Source organism: Symphalangus syndactylus, chromosome 7 (assembly GCF_028878055.3).
Source record: "Symphalangus syndactylus isolate Jambi chromosome 7, NHGRI_mSymSyn1-v2.1_pri, whole genome shotgun sequence".
Taxonomy (NCBI): domain Eukaryota; kingdom Metazoa; phylum Chordata; class Mammalia; order Primates; family Hylobatidae; genus Symphalangus; species Symphalangus syndactylus.
This window is the reverse complement of record NC_072429.2, coordinates 91332011-91343693: the sequence shown is the minus strand read 5'-3', so window position 1 is coordinate 91343693 and position 11683 is coordinate 91332011. Positions and strand designations below refer to the sequence as shown.

Sequence of the window (11683 nt, the reverse complement as noted above, 5' to 3'; positions counted from 1 at the left end):
TGGTTTTGTAGCACACCAGCTTAACCATATGAATACCTCTCCCCAGTTTGAAATTACTTCTTTAATCAACTACTTGGAGCCAACAATCAGCTGTCAAACATATAATTCCTTCAATGTAAGCAACTTTTACACTGATTGGAATAATTTATGTGGAAAGAACCATGTAGAGTGGGGCAATTTAATCAACTCAACAGTAAACAAGCCATAGTACCACATATATTGGTTCAAACTATTTCAAATATTCAGCATGTGGGCCATAAATATAGCACTTATTCTAAAAATTAGGAAAAAAAGCTATATAATTTAAACAGAGTGTAGATTAGCCAAGTTAGACTATCCCTAATGAGTGAAATGAAATAACTTTCAGCTATCTCCACGTGTTTATAGCAGACTATAAAGTAATTTCCCCTTTGTTGAGAACTTTTGAGCATACATTTTCTTGTCAGACTTCCTGACTGTACAAGTTAGAAAAGGAGTCTGACTGAGAATTCCGCAGGCGATGCAATTAGTGCGGGGGCACTGCAGTATCTTTACAGAACTGCCAATTAGCACTTAAAAAAAATAATTTGCTTCTGTTACAAAGACAAAGTGATAGACAATACATTTGAAAAAGCTCTCACTGTATTTGAGAATCTTACGCTTTGGGAACAAATGGGATATTTTCAGGCTCTCAATGCTGGTCCTGCTAAGTCATATGAATTCAATCAAGTCAATAGTTTATCTTTGGATGGAACTCATTTGATACAAGGTGTGGTTTTGTTTATAGATTATCATCAAAATTCCTTACATGGGCTAACTATGATTTTCCCCATTTACATGCTATGATGGAGAGCTTATAATTACTTAAAATAATCACAGCTACCTTTTCTGGTATGCAAATGAACCATGTTTGTCCTTTTTATTACACTTTCTCCTCTGGCCACATACTATTTTATCTCTTCTCAAGAAAGTACTACAAAGTTGAGTCATTCATATGCCCCAAAATCTGACACTCATGATACATCTATATATAAAAATGAGGTTATCAGTATCCTTCACTAACCTGAATCAAACAGTGACTGAAGTGAAGATCCAAAGCCAGATTATAGTGACTGGATCATTATTTGTTCTTATTTTGTTCTTTAGAAAACATTTTTGAGGTCTTCAAATAAGAGTCAGATCAGACAATCCCTCCCAGAGGCAGGAGTTCATGGTAGTTTTACCCATTGGCTGGAAAACGGTGCTAATGAGGTTAGAGTCGTGGATTTGATCTTGCATGAGTGGGTGTAGCTATGTTTTGTTCTAACTCTATGCTTCTGATAGCTTTAGTAACCAAATCTGTAGACGTGTGTTGCTGGCTATAGGAGTAGCATGAGAGAGAATTCATGTTTCTCAGAAAACATTGTCAGTACTAAAACAAAAGTCATTCAAAGAACATGTCTTACTGGTGATAAACGTCATCTTTGCTTCTGAAACATTCACAGCTCATAAACTTCCAGAGTGTTTTTTTTTTAAGTTAGGTGATAATTTAAATTTTACAAGAATCTATGAGAATGCAGTGCATTAAGACAAATGAAGAATTTTATAAGGTCTTTATTTTTGAGTCAACCATTAAATCATTCTATTTGAAGTATGTATTCATACTTGAATTCATAATCTATTCACACTAATGAATAGAAAAAGTATCTATTCATTAATTTTTACTCCATTATACGTACATGTTTCATTATTGCCTGTTACTTCCTTTTATGAAAAATAAGAAAAGAATACTAAACTCTTTCTTCTTCAATCCCAAAGAGGCTATACTTCAGATCAACTCTGTAATTTTCAATTAAAATACATTCAAGGGCACAAAATTTTTATATTTAATATTTTTTAAGTTACCAAATAATGCCATTGGAATATGAGTACTGTGTACTTGTAAGAAGCTCTGCCTGAAAGACTGATGCACCTCAACAAGTTGATTCCAAATCTTATACCCCAAAAGTTTGACAAGGAAGGCAAATCAATATTACATCAAATGTAGCCTACTATATGTTGATTGTCAGAATACAGGTCAGCTCTGGAATATTTATTTATATTTGTAATAAATAACTTCCCTTTCTTTGGATGAAATCCAAGTGCTTCTCAAATCTATTGGAGTTAATTGCATAGACAGGAAACCTAGAGATGTCGGAGATCAGATTTCTAATCAAGTGACCATTTCACCAAGCCTCCTTTAATTTTATATAGTTTTAATTAAATTCAATGTTTACTTCAAAAATAGAGCATAAGACTTAAGGCTGTCTCACTGTAATTTATACTAGCCAATAAAAATGCCTGTTACGGTTTTGTGCAATTTCCTTCAAACCCTACCATGAGACAGGAAATCATTTTTCTTGTTAGACATTGAACCAGGCTTTTGACTTGCATATATCCTCTCTTGGATTGATTCTGTGGCATAGATATTATTGCTCACATTACAAAGATAAGGAAGTGGGCTAGAGATCAGGCAGCCCACCAGTGCCAAGCGTGAATTTGAATGTAGTTTACTGGAAGCCCCACACTCATTTCTCCTCCATGGTATTGTTCTCTCTCTTTGATAGGTCTGGCATTTCATCCACAACTAGACAGAATCTTGACACTGTCCAGTTCCTATCAACATGCTGCCCACTGGGCCTGCAGTCTGCTGTGTATTATTAATAGTACAGTCCTGACTGGGGTAGTACAGAGGAGTGAGAATATGCAGCACAGTAGTGAAAAACCTAGAGTAGGAGTCAGATCTACTTGAATTTGAATCCTAGTTTTGCACTTACTATAAAGTGTGAAAAGAGATCAATGAAACCTACATGATAGGTCTATGGTAGTTCAAAGCCTGGCAAACAGTGGGTTCTCAATGAATGCTTTCTCCTGTTAGTATTTCTAATTAACTAATGATAACTAATACTGATGCTCATTTGACTTTAAGTTTTTTCTTCCATCTGTATTACTGCTGCAGTTCCCTACCCACTATTTTGGTCAACCTAAAAAAACTCAATGCTTGCCTGGATCAAACTTTGTTTGCTGTATATCCTAGGCATGGAACAACCTCTGAGCCCAGGATGCTCTCCCCGAGTCTCTGCATTACTGCTCTCTGCAAGTCTGCTTTTCTGGCGGAGCTGTCCTCACCGTACCCACAGGTCTGGGCTTCTAGGCTCCTGCACACCCAGGCCTTGCCTGCCGGATTCATGAGATTAACCAGCGTATTAATGTCCTGTGGCTACTGTAACAAATTCCCACAGTCTGGGTGGCTTAAAAGAACAAAAATATATTCCTTCACAGTTCTGGGAGCCAGAAGTCAGAAATCAAAGTGTCAGCAGGGCTGCCCTCTTCCCAGAGGCTCTGGAGGAGAACTGGTTCCTTTCCTCTTCCAGTTTCTGATGGCCACCTGGCATCGCTGGCCTTCCTAGGTTTGTCGCTGCATCTCTCCAATCTCTGCCTCTGTGGTCACATTGCTTCCGTCTCTCTGTGTTTGTCTCAAAATTCCTTCTGCCTCTGTTTTAGAGTGTATGGTGCATTGAGGGCCTCCAGGCTAATGCAGAATAAATTTATCCAATCAAGATCTTTAACTTAATCCCATCTTTTATTATAATAAGGTAATAATCACAGGTTCTTGGGGTTAGGATGTTGACAAATCTTTTGGGGGACCACCGTTCAGCCCACTACATCTAGCTTCAAAAAAATGTTGAAAAAGAAATGCAAAAAGCTTATTATTTAGTTCATCCAACAGTTATGAAACACCTACTAACTATAATCCTACATAGCATAAGCTACAAATTCCCTCACATGCCCAAATAAGAGAATTCAAACCACACACGACACACACGTGTGCATGGTACATCCACAGACACATTTGTAGTTCATTTCTCACAACCACATGTTGGACTGAGAAAAGAACCTGTCAGAGATGAAGAGAAGGAAAGAGAGACAGAACAACCTTTTCTGTGTCCCTTAGGCTGACAGTCATTTATTATAAGCCCTGGACATGTATTATCTTGGTTATCAGAATGATGCACATTGAAGAACTGTTTTGGTTTTAAAAACAGTCACAATATTAATCCATGTGGACAGCATATGTGCATGTGAAGCCCATGAATTTGTGCATAGAATACCCTTAACACATTAAATACTGTAGCCCTGATCATTCATTAAACATGTTTTGACAATCGATTGTAAATCAAAGCAAGGGCTATAAATCATAAATGTGGAAGTTGATGTTGTATCAGAAGATTCTGGCAAGTGAAAGAAACAAAAAACCAAAAACAAGGCTTATTCATTCTGCCATAAGAACTATGTAAAGAAAAACAGAGCTTTTTTTTTCTTCCTTTCCCAGAAGAGAGAAAAGAGAGAACTGGCAAAGAAACAACAGTGTAATGAAGACAATTTCTGGGCCACCCAGCTGCCTAATTACTGGCAGCATCTCTGGATTTTTACAGCAGGCCTCTTGTGACACCACCCTTTGAAAAGAAATAATCTTGCATTACAACAAAAACAAACAAAAAAAATACATATGCCATCACAGAAAAGCAACCCTAAACCTTCTAAGTAGAATAATTCAGCAAAGTATTTCATGTCATGAAAGACAAAGCAAAGAATAAATAATTACTTTGCAATTTCCCCCCTCTACTCTAGTGTTTTGAGAAGCCTATCCCATGTGTTAAGTTGAAACACCACTTTTTAAATTTTAAACTTATTGCAATTTAATCCAGCAAGGTGAAGGCTTTGAATATCCCATTTATTTCAATATTTTATTTAGAAGGATAACAGTGGTGATATTCACATTGTTTTATGCAAAACAAAATACAAAACACAATGAAAAAAGAAACAGTGGTCTTATGCAACCTAGCACTTATGATGTTCAAGCAGAACTACTGTGGAATTATTTAGCAATTCCCCTAGGTGTTCTCAGCAATTTCTTATAACGAATTCCTTAACAATATTATTAAAACTTGAGAGGAGGTAAATGGGCTATAGCTGTGTCCCTGTGGAAGTATCTCTGAATAGACAAGGCAACAGTATATGCTTCACAGTGACAGCTAGCGTGTATTAACATGGCTTCATGTAAGTTGTAGAGCTTGTTGTTTACTGGCCAGATACCCTCTCCAACAGTGCTTACACACATCTGCAATAAATGAAACAGATGTATTTGATTAAAAAAGCACCTTTTGAAAAGATTTTATTTTATTTTTAGAATTGTTGGATATTGTCTTACCTTGTCATTGGGCAAGGAGTAACAATCTTGGGGCTACTGACTGGAGGAAGCATTGGTGCATGCATTCATTCAATCATGCATCAGACATTTGAGTGGCCTCCCTGGGTAGATCCTGTGGAGATTCTAGAGTTGTGAAGGTAAGTATGATGTGCTTTCTATCCCTGATGAGCTTGTAGCCCAGAGAAAAAGATAAACATAAAAGCAAATTGTTGCTACCCAATGTTAACCTTGACATATTGGCAGTAGGTACAAGGTAATTAAGCAGCAACTGAGGAGGAATGACTGCTCACTAGGAGGACAAGGAGAAAGTTTGGACCTGAGTTTGGGAAAATCACCAAGTAAATTGTTCTAGACAGAGAAGAAAGTATATTTTCTTTGGTAACACACCATGTTTAGTAACAAACACACTTAGTAACAAACACACAGAGAAGGAAGTCTTTCATAGTGTTTTTTTTTTTTTTTGAGACAGAGTCTCACTTTGCCACCCAGGCTGGAGTGCAGTGGCACTAGCTGGACTCACTGCAACCTCCGCCTCCTGGGTTCAAGAAATTCTCCTACCTCAGCTTCCCGAGTAGCTGGGATTACAGGCATCTATCACCATGCCCTGTTAATTTTTGTATTTTTGGTAGAGACGGGGTTTTACCATGTTGGCCAGGCTGGTCTTGAACTCTTAACCTCAAGTGATCTGCCTGCTTCGGCCTCCCAAAGTGCTGGGATTACAGGCGTGAGCCATTGCTCCTGGCCTCTTTCATAGTCCTTTAAAGCATCAAACCTCTATTATGTGTTGATCTTTTAAAAGGTCAAGATTCTCAATATCTAATTTTAAATGCCACATATAGCCTGATCCTGAATATACACTACTTGAGAAAGAGAGAGAAAAAAGGTGATATATGGTACATGTCTCCTAAGAATAAGAGGCAGGGCGACATAGAGTTCAAAGAAAGCAACTCTGAAAGAAGACTGCCTTGGTTTGAATTCCTACTTTGGTACTTATCAGCTGTGTGCTCTTGGGTAAATTCCTTAACTTCTCTGTGCCTCAGTTTCTTTATCTATAAAATAGGGTGATAATTTTATTTTCTACCTCACAGAGTTGTTATGAATAATGCTCTCATGGTGCATAATAGCCTTTTAATTAAGGTTGACTCTTACAGTTTTAATTAATCCTAGATTTTCTATCTTGCTAATCATTCACTGGAAATATTATGGATGATGGAAGATTCTACTGTCTCTTTCGAGATACCAGTAATATATTAGATCTAGTTGGCTTAAATAAACTAAAAGAATTTGTTTTTTCTTTCTGAAGTAGTAACTTTAAGAAGTATTTATATTTATCAATCTGGTACAATAGTCTATATTTTCTAAGGCAACAGGGATTAAAAAGTAGGCTGATAAATATAAAAGCTCCACATACTTACCTCATTAGGGATAAAACTTTAATGAGCACTTTCGACCTTTGGGGCTCAGTAAAGTTACCACCACCTTCTTTCACTAGTAAAATGAAATCTTGATGCTCTCACTCCCAGAAAGTCCTTTCATTCACTAAAATGCATGTTGTCACTCCATGTAGTTTATTGTTGGCCTTGGAAATGAAAAGCTTCACTGCATCATATATCGTAGTATAGGCTCTCGGTCAAGTCACCATGTAGGTGATAATTTCCTCAGTTCTCAGGGATCTTCACCACGCTTTCTCCTTCCCTTCCTGTTATCATAAGCTACTTCTGAATCCTTTATTTATGCTAAAGCATAAAATAATTGATTCCTATTTAAACAAATACACTTTCTGTGGGTGATTTGCCTCTTTGATAAGTTGCCATCGTTTAGGCCAGGTGTCCACAAACTCTGGCCCTTGGATCAGATCAGGGATCCAGCCTGTTTTTGTAATTAAAGTTTGTTTGAAGCACAGATACACCATTTGTTTATATATTGTCTGTAGCTGCCTTTATGCTACAAGGGCAGAGTTGAGGAGTTGAGACGGAGACCTTATGGCCCACAAAGACTAAACTATTTTGTATCTGGTCTTTTGCTAAATCCTTTTCTGATTCCTGCCATAAATTCTAGAGTTAATCCTCAGAGGGGAACTTTCAGCAAGTTAGACATAGACTTCCCTATCTACCCTTTAACATTCTCTCTCTCGCTCTCCCCCTCTGTGTATGTGTGTGTGTGTGTGTGCAACATATGCACAACTCCAAGTACATTTATCCCACCTAGTCATAAACTATATGTCTGGAGCTAAATTAAGAGTTGTCATGAGCCAACTGAATGTTAAGAATCAGTTTATTTATTAATATATGGCATGACTACAAATATATCACCACCATTTTAACCTTTTATTTTAGTACAAAATTGAATCTTCTTTTTTTGTATTTCATACTAATGCTAACTCCCTTAGTCTGTGGCCTCCTCTAGGGTAGGTAGTGGTCATACTGTCTTTATTTTTGATTCTAGAGCACCCAAAAGGTAACAATACAACAGACGTGTTTAGAAAATGAATGGAAAAAGGGGCTGGGCGCGGTGGCTCTTGCCTGTAATCCCAGCACTTTGGGAGGCCGAGGTGGGCAGATCAGTAGACATCAGGAGTTTGAGACCAGCCTAGTCAACATGGTGAAACCCCATCTCTACTAAAAATACAAAAATTAGCCTGTCATGTTGGTGGGCACCTGTAATCCCAGCTACTCAGGAGGCTGAAGCACGAGAGTCACTTGAACCCAGGAGGCAGAGGTTGCAGTGAGCTGAGATCACGTCACTGCACTCCAGCCTGGGACAGAATGTGGGGGAGGGGGGAAGAGAAGGAAAAAATATAAACGCTTAATTTCTGTTTTTTTAATCTAAAAATGGAAAAACACTAGGTATGGGTATAGGTGAAAAACAAAAGTAATTCTTATTTGCTGATGGACTATAAGCACCTTTTGACATTATCTAGTACTCTAAAGATATGGGTTACACGTGACTCAGGAATGATACTCCTAAGTATGTACTCTAAAAGAATGTGTGTCCATGTATACCAGGAAACACATACAGAAATGTTCATTGCATCATATTTTATAATTGCCAAAACATGGAAGGAATCCAAATGCCCATAAATAATAGAAAGGGTATATAAATTGTGGTATCTATAAGCAGTTATAAAATGATAGGTTTCATTTTTATAATTACTTTTATTTACTAGATAGATCTATAAAATTTTATCAGTAGTGTGATGACTATCAGTCTCTGAGTGTCATATGTTTATGAGCTTCAATCTTTGTAGTAATTGTAGAAATTCTCTTCTAATTATATGTATAGACTCGGTTTTCAGAGTATCTTGCAAGACCTGACTCCCGTTGAAAATTTGAGGAGTAGAATTTTACAGTTCAGTATTTTTACATTCATAGTAAATATCAAAGCCAGGGTAATCTCAGTTCTGAGTGATATTGATCTCTCTAGTTAAGACAACATTTAAATGTTGCATACTTGGGTTGAACAGGCAGAAATTCTAATCATCATAGCCGAGACAGTTTCTATGATATCACTATTCTTTAGTTATTTCAATTGCATCATCTCTCTAGAATCACATATGTCTGTCTGTAACAGTCCTTTCTCATACTGCTATAAGGACATATCCGAGACTGGGTAATTTATAAAGGAAAGAGGTTTAATTAACTCACAGTTCAGCATGGCTGAAGAGGCCTCAAGAAACTTACAATCATGGCAGAAGGGGAAGCAAACCTCCCTTCTTCACATGGCAGGAGCAAGGAGAGGTACAGAGCAAAAGGGGGGAAAGCCTTTTATAAAACCATCAGCCCTCGTGAGAACTCACTCACTGTCATGAGAACAGTATGAGGGTAACCAACCCCAAGATTAAGTTACCTCCCACTGGGTCCCTCTCACAACGTGTGGGGATTATGGGAACTACTGTTCAAGGTGAGATTTGGGTGGAGACACAGCCAAACCATATCACTTTCATACTTTAAAAATTTGATATATTAGACTTTTAAAATATATACGTAGATGGCCACTTTTAGACAAGATGGAGTAAGGAGCTGGGATTACCATTCTGACTGAAACAATTAAAAAAGCAGACAAAGTATTAAAAAAATAGTTTCCAAGGTATTTGGATATTAGGTTCTCAAGTGAACTCCAAGAGACAGGAAACAAACAGAGTGATGCTGTGATTGTTCAGCTGATTCTCTTAGAGAGTTTCCCAGCATTGGCTCAGCAAAGGAGAGCCCGGGGCTGGGGGAGACTCTTTCAGATTCCCTGAGTTGAGGAGGAGAAACTGAGAGGTTGGCAGTAAAAGTGGCCGTACTTCTTAGGGAAAAATGTAACTGAAGAGTGAGCTGCATGGAGAGAAAATTCTTGAGATCTGAATCAGGTGTCTCTTGAATATTCAACAGAGTGCTGATCAGCACATTTACATGAAGAAACTAAGCCTGGGAAAAGAATCAAGTGAAATGGTTGGAGGGAAAGTACAGGAAATGCAAACAGGGCTGAAAATAGCCTGCCTCTCACAGCAAAACTGGAAAAACTAATAACTCATAGGACACTCTGTAGTCAGGAGGTCATGCCTCAGCAGTGGGGAATACTTAGCCCTAGACTAAACACTGCTTTGATCCCACCTACCAAATCTTAAAAGCAGTGATCAAAATGTTTCCAAGTAACTTAACTACATATCAGAAGCAAAAAACTGAAGATATTTATAGAAATACAAAAATACTCAGCATCCACCAAGGTAAAATTTACAATGTCTGGCATCCAATAAAACATTACAGGCATGCAAAGAAGCAGGAAAATGCAACCCATAATGAGAAAAATCAATCAATTGAAACCAACCCAGAACTGAGCAAGAAAGAACCTTGGAACAGTTTTTATAACTGCATTCCAAATATTCAGGAAGCTAAGGAAAAGATTTAACAGGTTAAGTAAAAACATGAATCATATATTTAGATAGATATAGATAGATAGAAACTATATTTCACTGACTGAGATTAATTACAGATTAAGCATTGTTAAAGAAAATAACAATAAAAACTACATAAATTAAACACATGGAGAGAAAATTGAAGAAAGTTCTGAAACAATTTCACACATTCTAAAATACATATAGTTCAAGTTACTGAAGGAATGTTTAGGGGGAAATACATGTGAAGAAATGATGGCAAAAACAATTCCAAATTTGATGAAAATTATAAACATATGGTTTCAAGAAGCTCAGTGAGGCCCAAGCCCAAGAAATGCAAACTACAAAAGAGCACATCATAATCAAGTTGCTCAAAACCAGTAATGAAGAAAAAAATCTTAAAAGCAGCCAGAGAAAAAACAGCACATTAGGTAATAGAGGGAAAAAGGTAAGAATCATGATAGATTTTTTTGGGGGGTGTCAGAAACAATGTAAGCAACAAACAGTAGAGCAAAATCCTTCAAATACTGAGAAGAAATAGAACACTAGAATTCTATGCCTACTGAGAATATATTTCAAAAATGAAAATGATGTAAAGACCTATAAAATTTGATATAATTCATCGCCAACCGAACTACACTATAAGAAATGTTAAAGATAATCTCTCAGGCAGAAGGAAAACGATACCAGATAAAAATAAGAATCTATGCAAAGTAAAGTCTTAGAAATGTTTACTATGTGGGTATATATCTAAGTTACTTTATTATTTAAAAAAAACTCATTAAAAGATAATTGACTATTTAAGCAAAAATAGTAACCATATACTGCAGAGCTTACATCATATGTAGAAATAAAATGTATGACATGATAACATATGGCCAAGAGAGAAGAAATGGAAGTATACTACTGTAAAGTTCTTATACTATATGGGAAATGGCATAATATCACTTGAAGGCAGACTGCGTACACTATAAATCCTAAAGCAACCATTAAAATAATAAAACAGAGTTATAGCTAATCTAACAAAATAGATAATGTAGAATAATGAAAGATACTCAATTGGAAAATAGGTAAAAACTTCAAAAATAGAAAAAGGAAAACAAAAAGCAAGTAGAAAACAAAATTATAGATTTAAACCTGTCTAAATCAATAATCACGTGAATGGTTACAGTAGGCAAAATCCCAAAAAGATCCACAAGATATCTCCCCAATAATCTATAGGACTGTGAATATGATGAGATAATAAAATCAGGAATTATATTAAATTACATGGCAAAGGGAGATTATCTGGGAGGGCTTAATCTAATCACTGAACTCTTTAAAAGCAGGTGATTTTCTGCTGGGAATCAGAGATTTAAAGCTCGGAAAAATTGGATATGCCATGGCTGGCTTGAAGACTGAGGGGACCATGAAGTAAGGAACCTGGGTAGCCTCTAGAAGTTGAAAGAAGGTCTCGGTTAACAGCCAATGAGGAAATAGGGACCTCGGTCCTACAATAATAAGTGACAGAATTCTGCCAACAACTGATGACCTGGAAGCAAACTCCTTCACAGATACTCCCAGTTAGAGCCCAGCACAACCAACACGTTGATTTTGAC

The 11683-nt window shown here is 36.9% G+C and overlaps 1 long non-coding RNA gene across 2 annotated transcripts; it reads right to left on the bottom strand.

Annotated features, from left to right (window-relative positions):
• Positions 1–1552: 1552 nt before the first annotated feature.
• LOC134737231 (uncharacterized) lies at positions 1553–8950 on the bottom strand. Of its 2 annotated transcripts, none has more exons than XR_010121921.1 (3): positions 8854–8950; positions 5210–5332; positions 1553–5119 (listed from the first exon to the last, which is right to left on the bottom strand). It is a non-coding gene; the product is annotated as an uncharacterized lncRNA (long non-coding RNA). The 2 variants fall into 2 exon arrangements; XR_010121920.1 differs by having other exon boundaries at positions 8890–8950.
• Positions 8951–11683: the final 2733 nt, after the last annotated feature.